Source organism: Centrocercus urophasianus, unplaced genomic scaffold (assembly GCF_019232065.1).
Source record: "Centrocercus urophasianus isolate 14NV4802_14NV808 unplaced genomic scaffold, USGS_Curo_1.0 seq_26, whole genome shotgun sequence".
In the NCBI taxonomy this organism is placed as follows: domain Eukaryota; kingdom Metazoa; phylum Chordata; class Aves; order Galliformes; family Phasianidae; genus Centrocercus; species Centrocercus urophasianus.
This window is the reverse complement of record NW_024884822.1, coordinates 4737225-4750003: the sequence shown is the minus strand read 5'-3', so window position 1 is coordinate 4750003 and position 12779 is coordinate 4737225. Positions and strand designations below refer to the sequence as shown.

General features: G+C 36.9%; 1 long non-coding RNA gene across 1 annotated transcript in view; it reads right to left on the bottom strand.

Annotated features, from left to right (window-relative positions):
• The window catches only part of LOC122164534, a 194603-nt gene that overhangs the window by 135954 nt on the left and 45870 nt on the right, over positions 1–12779 (bottom strand). The window lies entirely within an intron of this gene.

Here is a 12779-nt window from a genome sequence, read left to right as displayed (position 1 = left end):
GGAATTCACCTGTGCTTGTAAGGCCTTCACATCAAAGTCCATGTGCTTAGATTATGCACTTGGTGTCAGAAACTGCCTGATTGTATTGTTACTCTGCTCTCAAGTTAATTCATGTATTCAGTAGAATACATTCAATCTTCTGTTGTAACTGAAATCTCTGCCAATGGAACAAAGTATCATCTCTACAGAAAAGTCAAACAGATTTTCTGTTCAACTGGAAGAGGTTAATTAAATAACTCACAGTGAGACAGCCTCAAAACAAACAATGACATCAACGCCCACTTCCTCCTTATTAAATCTGTAGATGAAATTATTTCAAACGGAATGTTTTTTTCATGTATTTCATGCTTAAAGAATTGCAGAATCACAGAATTGCAGGGGCTGGGAGGGACCTCTAGAGATCGAGTCCAAACCGCCTGCAAAGCAGGCTCCCTGTAGCAGGTTGCACAGGTAGGAATCTAGTTGAGTCTTGAATATCTCCAGAGAAGGAGAATCCACAAGCTCCTTGGGCATCCATCACCCTCACTGTGTAGAATTTCCTTTGCATACTGGTGAAGAACTTCCTATGCTCCTGTTTATGGCTGTTTCCCCTTGTCTGTCCCCATAGACTGCTGAAAAGGGGTTGGTCATGTCCCTCTGACTTCCACTTTTAAGGTATTTATAAACATTAATAAGATCACCTCTGATTCTTCTTTTCTCAGTGCTGAACAGACCCAGGTCACCCAGCCTTTCCTCATAAGAGAGATGCTCCAGGTCCTTTATCATCTTTGTGGCCCTCTGCTGGACTCTCTCCAGGAAATCCCTGTCTTTTTTGTACTTGGGAGCCCAGAACTGGACACAGTACCCCAGGCAAGGCCTGACCAGGGCAGAATAGAAGGGGAAGATCTCCCTTGAATTGCTGGCCACATTCCTGTTTATTGCACCCCAGCATCCCACCCTCTTGGCCACCAGGGCACACTTCCAGTTCATATCCAATCTGTCGTCCACCAAGAGCTGCCTGCAAAGTGGTAGCCTAACATGCCTAATATGAGTCTTTCAAAAACTCCTCAACAGACTTGTGCTCCAGGACCCTCACTAGCTTCATTGCCCATCTCCAGACACACTCTAGGGCCTTTATGTCTTTCTCATGGTGAGGGACTCAAAAGTGAAGACAGTACTCAAGGTGCAGCCTCGCCAGTGCTGAGAACAGTGGGATGATCACTTTCCTGCTCCTTCTACCTGCACTACTTCTGATACAAGCTATGCACTGAATTCAGTTTAGATGTCTACAAGATTAATCTGCAGCCACCTTCAGTAGTATAATACTATTATTGGAAAAGCTCAATTAAAAAACAAAGTATTTCTTCTAGGGAGCAAATTCCCCAATTATAGCCACATCCTCAATAAATACTGGTGAACAAATGTTTCAAAGCTTTTTGAAGAATACTAATTTTCAGATTTAATTTTCACTCTGAATGATTTAGCTGATTCTCTTGAAATGCACTTCGCAATCAAAAATCCACATCCAACACCTACAAAATACTGATATTCATGTGACTTTCAGACTACCTCCAGGCTAGTACACTAGAATTCACAGTGAACAGTTCTTTTAGAACATAGCTGAGCTCAGCAGCAGCTGAACAAGTCCTCTGATGGATGAGAAAGAAAATATTTTTTAAAATGATGTTGTCTACCATCACAATTACCACAATGCAACAAATGCAAGTCCCAGTCATTAAAAAAAAACAACCACACATGTCTATATAAAAGATTAAATGTTGGCCAGTATTGCCAGTAATGATTCTGCTATGCTTTATAATTTACTAAATTATCTAAACTACATTACAGTGTTTTATCTAAAGTACATTACATATGATGCTAAGCATAATCATGTATATTTTATGCTTCATTTAAACAATCAGATACACCCATTATAAGTCATTTATTTTAACTTTTTATATTGATTGGTTTTTATTTTGCTGCTCAAGATAAATTAATCCAACTGACAACATTCTTGAGTTAAAAAATTCCAGTAAATGTCAGTTCTTTGTACTGGAACAGTACTTTAAGTAAAAAGGCGGAATAATGGATCCAAGCAGTAAGAGAAAAATATGTTAGTTTCTTTTTTTTTTTATATATATATATATACATATATACACACGTGTATACATACATATACACACACACATATACATACATACACACACACACATATAAATAACCAGTGTAATAAAGATTTTTACTAAGCTCTGAAATGCTATAGAACAGCAGGAGAACCAAATTGTAATGAGCTGAACTTCCTCCTCTTGTATTTGCTTAATCAGACTTTACATGCCAACTTTCTCTGCTCTAGATTCATCTTACTCCTTCATAGAACCACAGAATGGCCAGGTTGGAAGGGACCTCAAGGATCGTGAATCTCCAACCCCCCTGCCACATGCAGAGCCACGAATCTCCCCATTTAATACCAGACCAGGCTGCCCAGGGCCCCATCCAATCTGGCCTTGAACACCTCCAGGGATGGGGCATCCACAACCTCTCTGGGCAGCCTGTGCCAGCACCTCAGCACTTTCTCTGTAAAGAACTTTTCCCTGATATCTAACCTAAATCTTCCTTCCTTCTATATGCAGTTAATGGATTGAAAGCCATCAGCACAAAAATATTCCTTAGAATATTCCTGACATACAGGAAAAAACATTACAAGAAAGTAAATCTCTTACTTCCATTACAGAGTCCTAAAGAATAATAATAGAAAACTAGAGATTATATTTTACTAAAGGTTATTTAGAGCCTCAGTAGAAGTTTCTTACCCATTCCTGAACTTCTAAAATCCTGTCACATTGACCAAAGTATGTTTCTCAAGTAAGAATGGCTTAAGAATTTCTCACACCGAGTTCCCTATCTACTTGAAATGAGAAGAAAAATAATAAAAAAAAATACTTATGGAATGCAACAAAACAATTTTAGGGAGCACAAATGGAAGTGTTTAAGTAATTTCACTCCATCTCAATGTAATGTAGACCAAATTAAGATAACTGCAGATGCCCTGAGCATGGTGAAGAGATGACTGCCTTCCTCAGAGACAGCACAATATATTCCTGTACATCTATTTCAATCACTGAAATAACCCCACAGCAGCAAACCAGCCTTCCCATAGGATGCATCAAACCTTATTTTACTTTCTGTGTTCTCCCAGTTCATTTTCCATGCTTGCTTCAGTTTTCCATCTCTTTTTTATCTATTCTATATCATCCCCCCTTCCTTCTTACTCCAGTCACCATTATGATAGTAATGAGAAAAAGCACCTCTCAAGACTTCTAGCTTTCAAGTGTCATCACACACCTTATAATACTGCTTCCTTAACTTCCTGAGTTAAAGCTATGTATCAATTATTTGACCTTTAGCCTTACATAAAAAATATTAAAAACAAATTACATTCCTAAATAATTGAGCTTACAACGTAAACAGAAAATAACTTGTATCTCCATGAAGTATGACTACTTAAATTTCTCTTACATTAACAACAAATATTGCATTAGAGAAAGAATCATTTAATGTGACTGAACAGCTGATTCACATTTTGGTCATATCAGAACTGCACTCTGAAGTTATGTCCTTATAGACTCCCTGCTTTGAGTTAATAACTCCTCTGGAGAGCACAAAACGAAGAGCTTTGGTCAAATCTGAACTGTAGTCCTCCTGGTGATGGAGGATTAAAATCACTGTGTCAGTCAGTAGTGCAATCTAGTTAAAAGCAAGGTATGCATGCATTCTTAGATATAAGAACAAATATACAGTCCTGCATGGGACTAAATATCAGCTATTTGTCCTCCTCAAAAAAAGTACCAAAGTTTCATTATTTCAGAATAATGTTTAGCTTTGTTGACAATCCACATCATAAGTCTACAAAACCTTTCATCTATTAAAAAAAATGTGTAATAATCTTCTTGTCATCTACTTCAGTGCTTATTAATTGCAAGGAGAAGTCTCTGAGCCACAGGGCACACGAGATATCTCATTTCTTTCTGCATTATGCATGCACAGAAGTAGCTGCAAGCTGCAAATTTTTCCTATTAGGGGACTTTAATGGGCTATTTAAAGAGACCAAGTTAAAGCTGACACATTTAAAACAGAACTTTGGTCTCTTAAAAACTGTCCCACATGTTAAAGCATGGCAGCAGTCTCCAAAGTGTTATATATATGTTTAAATCTACTAGCATTGCTTTCATCTTGCTTCAAGATAGGAAATTACTTTGCCTACATGGACCACAGATTTATTTGCTTTTCCAGATGTTAGAGAAACAGAACAGAAAGTATCAGAATGTTTTGATTTTGCTTTTATTTTTTGGTTGACTGTAAAATACCACAATACCAAGACTGAAAAGAGATAATATCATCAGAAAAAGCAAGAGCATTCAACAGAAATATTCTTGAAAACAGGAGAAAAGCTTTTCATTTTGAATGTGAGTTAGAATTGTGTATTTATAGAGGCCTAAATGATATAATATTACACTGGCAGAAAAATAACAATGGCAAGAGATTACATCAAGGGAAATTTAATAGTGATTCACATCCATAGGATCTTATTCAGTTAAGATAAAATCCCAGCCACTAGAAGGAGTAAGAACATTCCCTTGGTAGACCTCAGTACAACCAGCATGTCATCTCTGTCATCATCACAAGTAGATTTATCCTATCTAACATCAAAAATTATACCTACAAATAAAGGAGAACGCACAAAAGTAAGGCAAAACATTATCAAATAAAAAGAGCTTGAGGGGTGAAAACTTACACAGGAGGAAAAAAAATTCTTTAGTAAAACATTGCCAAACTGTTATCCAACACTTAATAATAACAGAAAATTTAAGGAATTTAATTATAGTATAAGAGAAGATAAGTGTAACATAGTAGCAAAAGAAAATTAACATAGTTCGACAATAAAACACTCTGCAAAAGGCAAAGCCTGAGCCATTAAAGCTAAGAGAAGTAAAATCAGGTACTACTTATCAAAGTTTATACAATAATTTCACACATTCCATTGCTTACTAAGGATTTTCAGTATATCATGCCATCTGCATCTGAAAGATGAATACATCTCAATTCCTTCTTCAGGAACCACAAAAGAAGTACTAAGATGCTTCACTATTGGTAGAATAATTACTACTTTCTCTGTCAGAAGCTAAATTCCTCAGTATTCACTGGCATATTGGGCTTTTTTCATCCCTGTAAGTCTGTTCCTAACAGTACAGCAGAAAAACACCTCTCTTACAACTGCACTGCAAAAAGAAAAAAACGTGCAGCATGTAAGAATACTTATGCCCTCATTTATTTCTGTAGATATGCAAAGGCAGTGAAAAAAAATTGATTAAAGAACTTTCAAAACTAGTATCCCATAAGTAACCCTCAATGACAATTGCCAGGGATACAACATTAGGCTGTACTGCAATACAGAACAGAATGGGCTATTTTGTTTAACAGAAGTAGCATGCAGCAGCACAACTCAATTAGTTAGAGGCCAATTGGAAACAAATTCTGCCTTACTCTGGGAGTTTGCTGGTTGAACAAGACTGGGGAAGGAACAATTTGATTCTATGTGCTTATAAGTATGATGCCATATAGCTGTAAGGTGTAATATAAAGATAGAACAAATCTGAAGATAGAACAAAGTCTGAAGAGGGTTTAAAAGAAGTACTTCTACTTCTCCATACAGAATACAATTTTAGTGTTTAAATTTAAATTTTTAATGTTATACTTCTAGCCTAATAGTAAGTCAAAGAGGTCAAATGTAAAATCCAGGCCAGCTAAATAATCATATATAACAGTAAATTAAATTTGCCTTGGTTGGTTTAGAACAGACTAGGACAGAATTTGGTTGCTGTTAATAGATATCACATAAATTCCAGAATAATACCAGAAAAGTTCCCTACAATATAATACAGAGTAGGCTAAGTTAACAATGTAAATTGCCCATGGATTTCCAGGCTGAAGAACAGCAAAAGGACAGAACAGCAACGTTTAAAATCAGTATTCTAATCATTGCACTGGAAAAAATAAAGCAAACTGGTTTTTAGGGTGAAACTCACTATATTTCTGAAAACATTTGAATGTGGCAGCAAAAGATTTAAGAAGTCTCCTGCATCTCCCCTGTCCCTTTGGCAGCATTATGAAAAATACCGACAGGAAAACTCAATTACTTTGATGCATGGTTATTCCTGAACAAAAGCCAAATGCTTTTTAGATCCTTCACTTCTGCTTGTTCTACCATTCTTATGTCTCTGAGGAGCTGAAAGCAATCTGTGTTTCTATCCAAGATGGTATGTATTGAAGAAGACTTGCAAGACACAATTTTCTGGATCTTTATATTTTGCATATGATTTTAGCTTCAATCTTAGTGAGAAAGAACAACATTTATGCAAACAGCTTTGAGAAAGCAACTCTCAGAACAATTTTTCTAAGCATTCCATTGAAACCTCCCTATGTTCCTGCCCTACATACAGCTGGGACAGCGTTGATCTTCTTCATGGTGTCTGGTATGATGCTATGTTTTTGCTTTAGGAGAAAAACAATGTTGATAGCACACTGGTGTTTTAGTTGTTGCTGAGTAGCACTGCACAGAAACAAAGATGCTTCAGTTTCTTGTACTGCCTTGACAGTGAGGGGGCACAAGGAGCTGGGAGGGGATGGAACAAGGACAGCCAAACAAAACTGAGCAAGGGGATATTCTGTACCACATGGCATCATGCAAAAACTATAAAACTGGGGAGTTGGATGGGGACAGCAACTGCTCAGAGACTGGCTGGGCATCAGAGAGTGGGTAGTGAGCAACAGTTTGTAAATCACTTGTTTCTTAAATATGTAAATACATATATCGTCATTACTATTATTTCTCTTTTCCTTTTCTGTATTAGTAAATAGTTTTTGTCTCAACTAGGAGTTCCATGCTGTTTTCCCCAGTTTTCTCCTTCAACCTAGTGTGGGGGCACAGAGCGAGCGAAAGACCATGCAGTGCTGGGTTAAACTGCATATTAACATATGCAGTTTAACATAACATTAACATGACCTTAACATATTAACTAAGAAACTTAAAACAGCACACAAAGTTGAAAGTGTTTCCTCATATAATTTTTGAGAATATGCAAGTCTACCTAATGAACAAGAAAGTTATCACAAACATCTGGATATGAAAAGTGGGGTTCAATTGCTAGACTCTTCTATCATTACATAAATAAAGTGTTGTCTCAGCTTCTACCTTAGTGCTATTAAGACGCTTCTTTGGGTATCAGTTGATATCTGCCTATATCAATTACAGTGTGCTTTGCTTTCAGTTGCAACCTACTGTAAAGAGAATTTTCTAACCTAGGAAAACTCAATTTCACTGCACCAAAATGCATTACCTTCTTGCAATACTGCACAGCAGGCTCCAGTGAGAAAATACACAAAGAAATCTTCCTTTAAATGCAATATTCTTGCTTACCTGAGTTGAAAAGAAATAAAATAATCTCTGCTAGATGTGACATAGTTTGCTTTTCAATTTAAAACAAGATCTTTTATACCATCAGAAAGACATGTATTCCATTCATCATATATAATGCTTTGCATCTTTCCAAAGCGTATGTATAATTTACATGTAAGAAATATTCACTCAAATGTTCAAAACATTCTGGAAACAACACACTGCAATTCAGTCTTTCTTTGCTCCCTTTTTGTTATGCTCTCATTCCCTCTTCTGTATAATTTTTGACCCAATATTTCTGTGTTGCTGTTGCTGTTCTGCTACCTTACCTAAGTAAATCACATATCAAGAATATAATTGGATGCTTACTTGCAGTTACATTCTCAGCAAGAAATATATGCACTGAATTCAGTGCTGAGAGATTTACATGCTTCTAACCAAAAAGTGTCATAATAAAATGTTTACATTTTAAAATAAAAGATCTTACAGCTTTCAAGGAAGCAGGGTGGGAAGTTTGCCATTTAGCATAGCTAAGCTTTTATGAATGTTTATGAGTTATTCTACTGGAAAATGAATGACAGGCTGTAATAGTTTTTGTGTATCTGTCACTATTCCCTGCTGCACTGTGATGGGACTATTCATGTATAACAGTTAATACAGGAGAGTTGCAGCTTTTCCCCACTTCAGTAGAAGCTGCAGTTTTCAGAGCCAGATACTTGCTAATGCCTATTTGTATGCATCTGATTTCAAGCATTTCCAGGAATTTCTGAGCGTGGTTTTAGGAGTTCTCCATACAGCCACATCATTCATCCATCTCAAAGGATAAACACAGAGCAGACATCAAATGCTATTCTGTTTCTTCCCAAATAATTCAGGCACTTGTCAAAGCACAGAGAGAGATGCTGCCACCTACTCCAGCCCCTACCACAAATGTATGGCAGGACAATACCTGTCCCGAACACTTGCTGACCAGAACAAGTGACAAACTCCAAAGCAGCAGCGCAGAATGTCTTCTCCCAGACACAGGCAATGGCTGCATTTGTCATGCTTTGAGCCTGTGAGTTCACATGGTGCTACTTAGCATACAGCACCTTCAGTGATACCAACTTTTCGTTTGTGCATTTTACTTATTTAAATACATAAACTTCACTACAGAACTCAAACAGATGAAAAATTCAGGTTATGTCATAGTTGCAGTTTCAAAGGAAAGTCTGCTTGCTTATTTACTTGAAGAAATATTTATGTAAACATAGTTCTATAATCATACATACCAAAACACTGAATCAACAGTGATGACATCAGTTGTTTTTATACTCTTTAATATGACAGTAATTATAATTAATTCATGCAGATTTTCCTTTAAATATACTCCATTAGCAAAGAGTATTTGTCAAATCTACTTCCAGCATACAATGCCTAATGATATCCCTAAACATTAAAAGTCCTAGTCTTGTAATTTATTGCTCAAAGCAGTTTACATATAATAGTCTAATAAACTATAAACAAGCAGTGAATTAACAGATGTCCTGTACATAGAGTAATTTACCAGAATTTCCTGGATATTTAGTAATTGTATGACACAATTAACTATATAGGACCTACTGAAGTAGCAAGCAGCTGAGATGTCATGATGTAGACAAAAGGAGTTCTGAATACTCTCCATCTTAACTACTCTGATAGGATGTTCAATTCCTGTACTCATGACATACATACAACTAGGAATCCTAATAGTCACCACAGCTGAAACAACTGCAGCAATGAAGAACTGCATTATTTGCCATCCCAGTATAATTCTGTAGATTTATTCAGTAAAACTCAGCACTGCCCTGTTAGGCACACTGCCACTGAGGCTGCAAACAGATCCCAATTCCCACATCAAGTCAAACATTTGAAAAATGAGAAATGCAACTACAAACATTCTACGTCCATGATTACATGACTGAGTGGCCATTAAGAACCACTTTTACTTTAAATCCCAGATAGACTCGTGGTTCCTATTGTCTAGTTCCAAACTAAGTGTCCAAGGATTAAAGACTAAGCAGTACCAGAGGAATGCAGAAAATTCAGTGTTTTCCAGATATAAAAGATTTCAATATAGAATTAGATATAAAGTTTAATCACAGAATCATAGAATTATAAGGGTTGGAAGGGACCTCTAGAGATCATCGAGACCAATCCCCCTGCCAAAGCAGGTTCCCTACACCAGGTTGCACAGGTAGGCATCCAGGTGAGACTTGAACATCTCCAGAGAAGGAGACTCCACAACCTCCCTGGGCAGCCTGTTCCAGTGCTCTGTCACCCTCACTGTAAAGAAGTTCTTGCACACATTTGTGCGGAACAAATATAAAATATACAATTAACAATTGCTAATTGTCTACCATCAAGAGAAAGGGCGCAAACGTATGCACAAGGTAGGAAGAAATGAATCAATGATCACAGTCCAGAAATCAGCATCTCTTAAATTTTTAAGGTGTCTGAAAAAACTCAACAGATATTCTGGACATTACACCATTGGATCTTGTTATTAAAAGGGTCCCTATTTACATTCCTTACCTCTATACACTTTGTGATAGCTAGGAAATGTGTAACTGCAATGATTGACCTGGTAATTCAGGGAAATGTTGCAGATACAGTTATTTTATCAAGAACTAAAGGCATCTGAGGCCTTGAACTGCGAATCTGTAACAAAAAGGCATAACTCAGCAAGCATGAACTAAGGCTGGCTCTTAAGCACAGACAGGTCAAATAAGGAAAAAAATAATTAGCCCCGTCAATACAAACTCAATGTGATTTTTTGTAGCATCACTGAATTTACAGCCTCCTGGTCTTGGTATGCGCCTGTACAGCAGCAACAGCAAGGACTGGTTCACTACTGCTACTGTTATTGAGGTCATCACTTACACTCACAGTTTGTGTCATTTGACAATTGCCTCAATGGATAACAATCAGTGCTTGAAAGTACATTAATATCTTCACAGATGCAACTGCAACTCATTCAATAAAAATGTTTTACATCAGTAAATGAGATTTTCCTCTGTTTCGCCAATAGGAATTTGCAACTAAATTATCTGAAGAAGGATCCCAGCCAACTTTATCTCCTCCTACACCATAAGTGCTTTATAAGTGACTTGATCATGATAGCATTCAGCATTGCTCATTTCTAAATGATTTTGATAGCTCAATATAGAGTTACAATAAGTTATACTAAACACGGGTACAAAGTAAGCAGCAATCTCTTCCACTTAACTGCTGTAAATTTTAGGTGGCTGAAGAAACCAAAGAATCTATCATCTATTACAACCTATCAGCTTAGCAAAATAGATGAGCTACATTCACAAATCTGTAAAGTTCTTTTTCCCCTGATCAGGATTTTAGGCCTCAAATATTTTGGCCCGTCATATTTCTCATATGTATTTTGCATGAACTATTCTGCCAAATATGTGAAACATTGGACAGCACTGACGAAAGTTGAAAATGGGTCTTTATGGGGCTGGGATTTTTATCCCTGGCTATATAATGATTAGATTTACCATGTTATTTTTGAATATAACTCTGAAGTGTTACAAATGTAATATCATTTTTAAATCGTGAATACTTAAGAAATGCAGAAGGCTATTAGCATCATTGCAGCCCTTTAAGCTGCTGTGAAATGAGCTCTAAATGTGCTATAAAGTGATTTCACCAATTTATAAACCTCCCCTGATTAGCCCTGAGCAAGATATGAATGTTACAGGAAACCACTGTTGCAGAACAGATAGTTTTTCACTTCAGGAACAGGCAATCCTATAGCAGCTTGCACTGAAAACTAAAGTATAAAGGCTTGTTCCTCTGGTGTTCATTTCCAGCTCATTTCCATGCTGTCTCCAGAATTTGCAGCTTACCTCATAGGGTCAGAAAAGGGGGCTTTGGACAAACAATCTGGAATACTTCTCTCTGAGCTCTAGTGACACAACACCAGCATCCTCTCCCACATTTCCCCAAGCACTATTTTTTCTGAGGTACTGCAGTGAAGCTACTATCATGTTTCAACTTCTTATAATATCCACATAAAGAATAACTACACCATTTTAAGGCACATCTATCACAAAACATGACTTACACACTTGGTTAGCCCGTGTGCTTTGAAGTATGTTCTGGCAGAAAGAATTCAAGTTCTGAGCATACTGATTGCAAATGAATTATAGAGAAAACACAGGAAAAACACACAAAGAGTATTTGTAGCAAATGTATATATCACAGCCAAGAGCAACAACCAATAGCTAAAAATGTACTAGCATATTTTCCTGATAGTCTGGATATGAAAGGTATCATTTGCAGAGATTTAAAGTCATTTACCCAGCACCATTTATGAATGCTATTTATTAGAGGTCTGGCTGACTGCCTTGATCTACTGGCCCCAGATCAAACCACTCATTTCTTCTGCAGTATAACTAGCCGCTGATCAATATAGAGAATCTTCCTTGAATACAAGTTAGCTTTTTTTCCCCCCTATCAGTTAAGCAATCTTCCCTTCCACCCCCTCAAAGCACACTAAAGCAAATCAATTTGCACTTTCTACTTTATCTATTTGCATTTAATAAAATGATGCAGTCTGATGCTTTAGTGGATACAAAACTTACGCACAGCAATCTTCTATCTAATATTTGCATATTTCCATCAAGAAGACAGAATATAAATATTTTGCCTGCAACTCATCTATTTAGGACGATGGCTGCATGGGAGTATATGGCTACACAGGAGTATAAACCGCTCCACATTATTACAGCACTGCACAGAGGAAGTTGTAGAATTCAACTTTAGTGTATTTTTAATGCGCAAATTATGAGAATACAATTTAATGCGCTGACTTATGAAAATAAAAGAGAAGTGCCTGTGCATAGCAGTGTACAAGTTCTATTTAAAATCCCGACTCACACTTAGGATACTGAAGATTTATTCAGCTCTTTTGAATGTTTGTGGGCGGGATTTTTCTGATTCTGTGGGGGTTTTGTTTTGTACAAACACAGCTTCTCTTGTGCTTTCAAATCCCAGACAGCAGCAGGAGAGCTGTACTCAGGTAAGAGAGAGAAATACGGACTCAAACTAGAAGTGCCAGAAACTTCCAGAGAAACCCTTCTGAAAATTTTCATTCTGAATGTCCAATTTCAAAAGATGCGTGGGGATAAGCCTGGAAACTTTCGGATACTCACACAAGCAAAATCAACACCTGAAGCTTTTGAGGTACGTCTGTAGTAATTACAGTGGAAATTGTTACAAGAGTTTAAGTTAGTACAGTTCATAAATCCTATTAACCTCCTAATCAAAGACCATTTGAAAATTCCATGCTGTAGGTCTACTACACATTTTG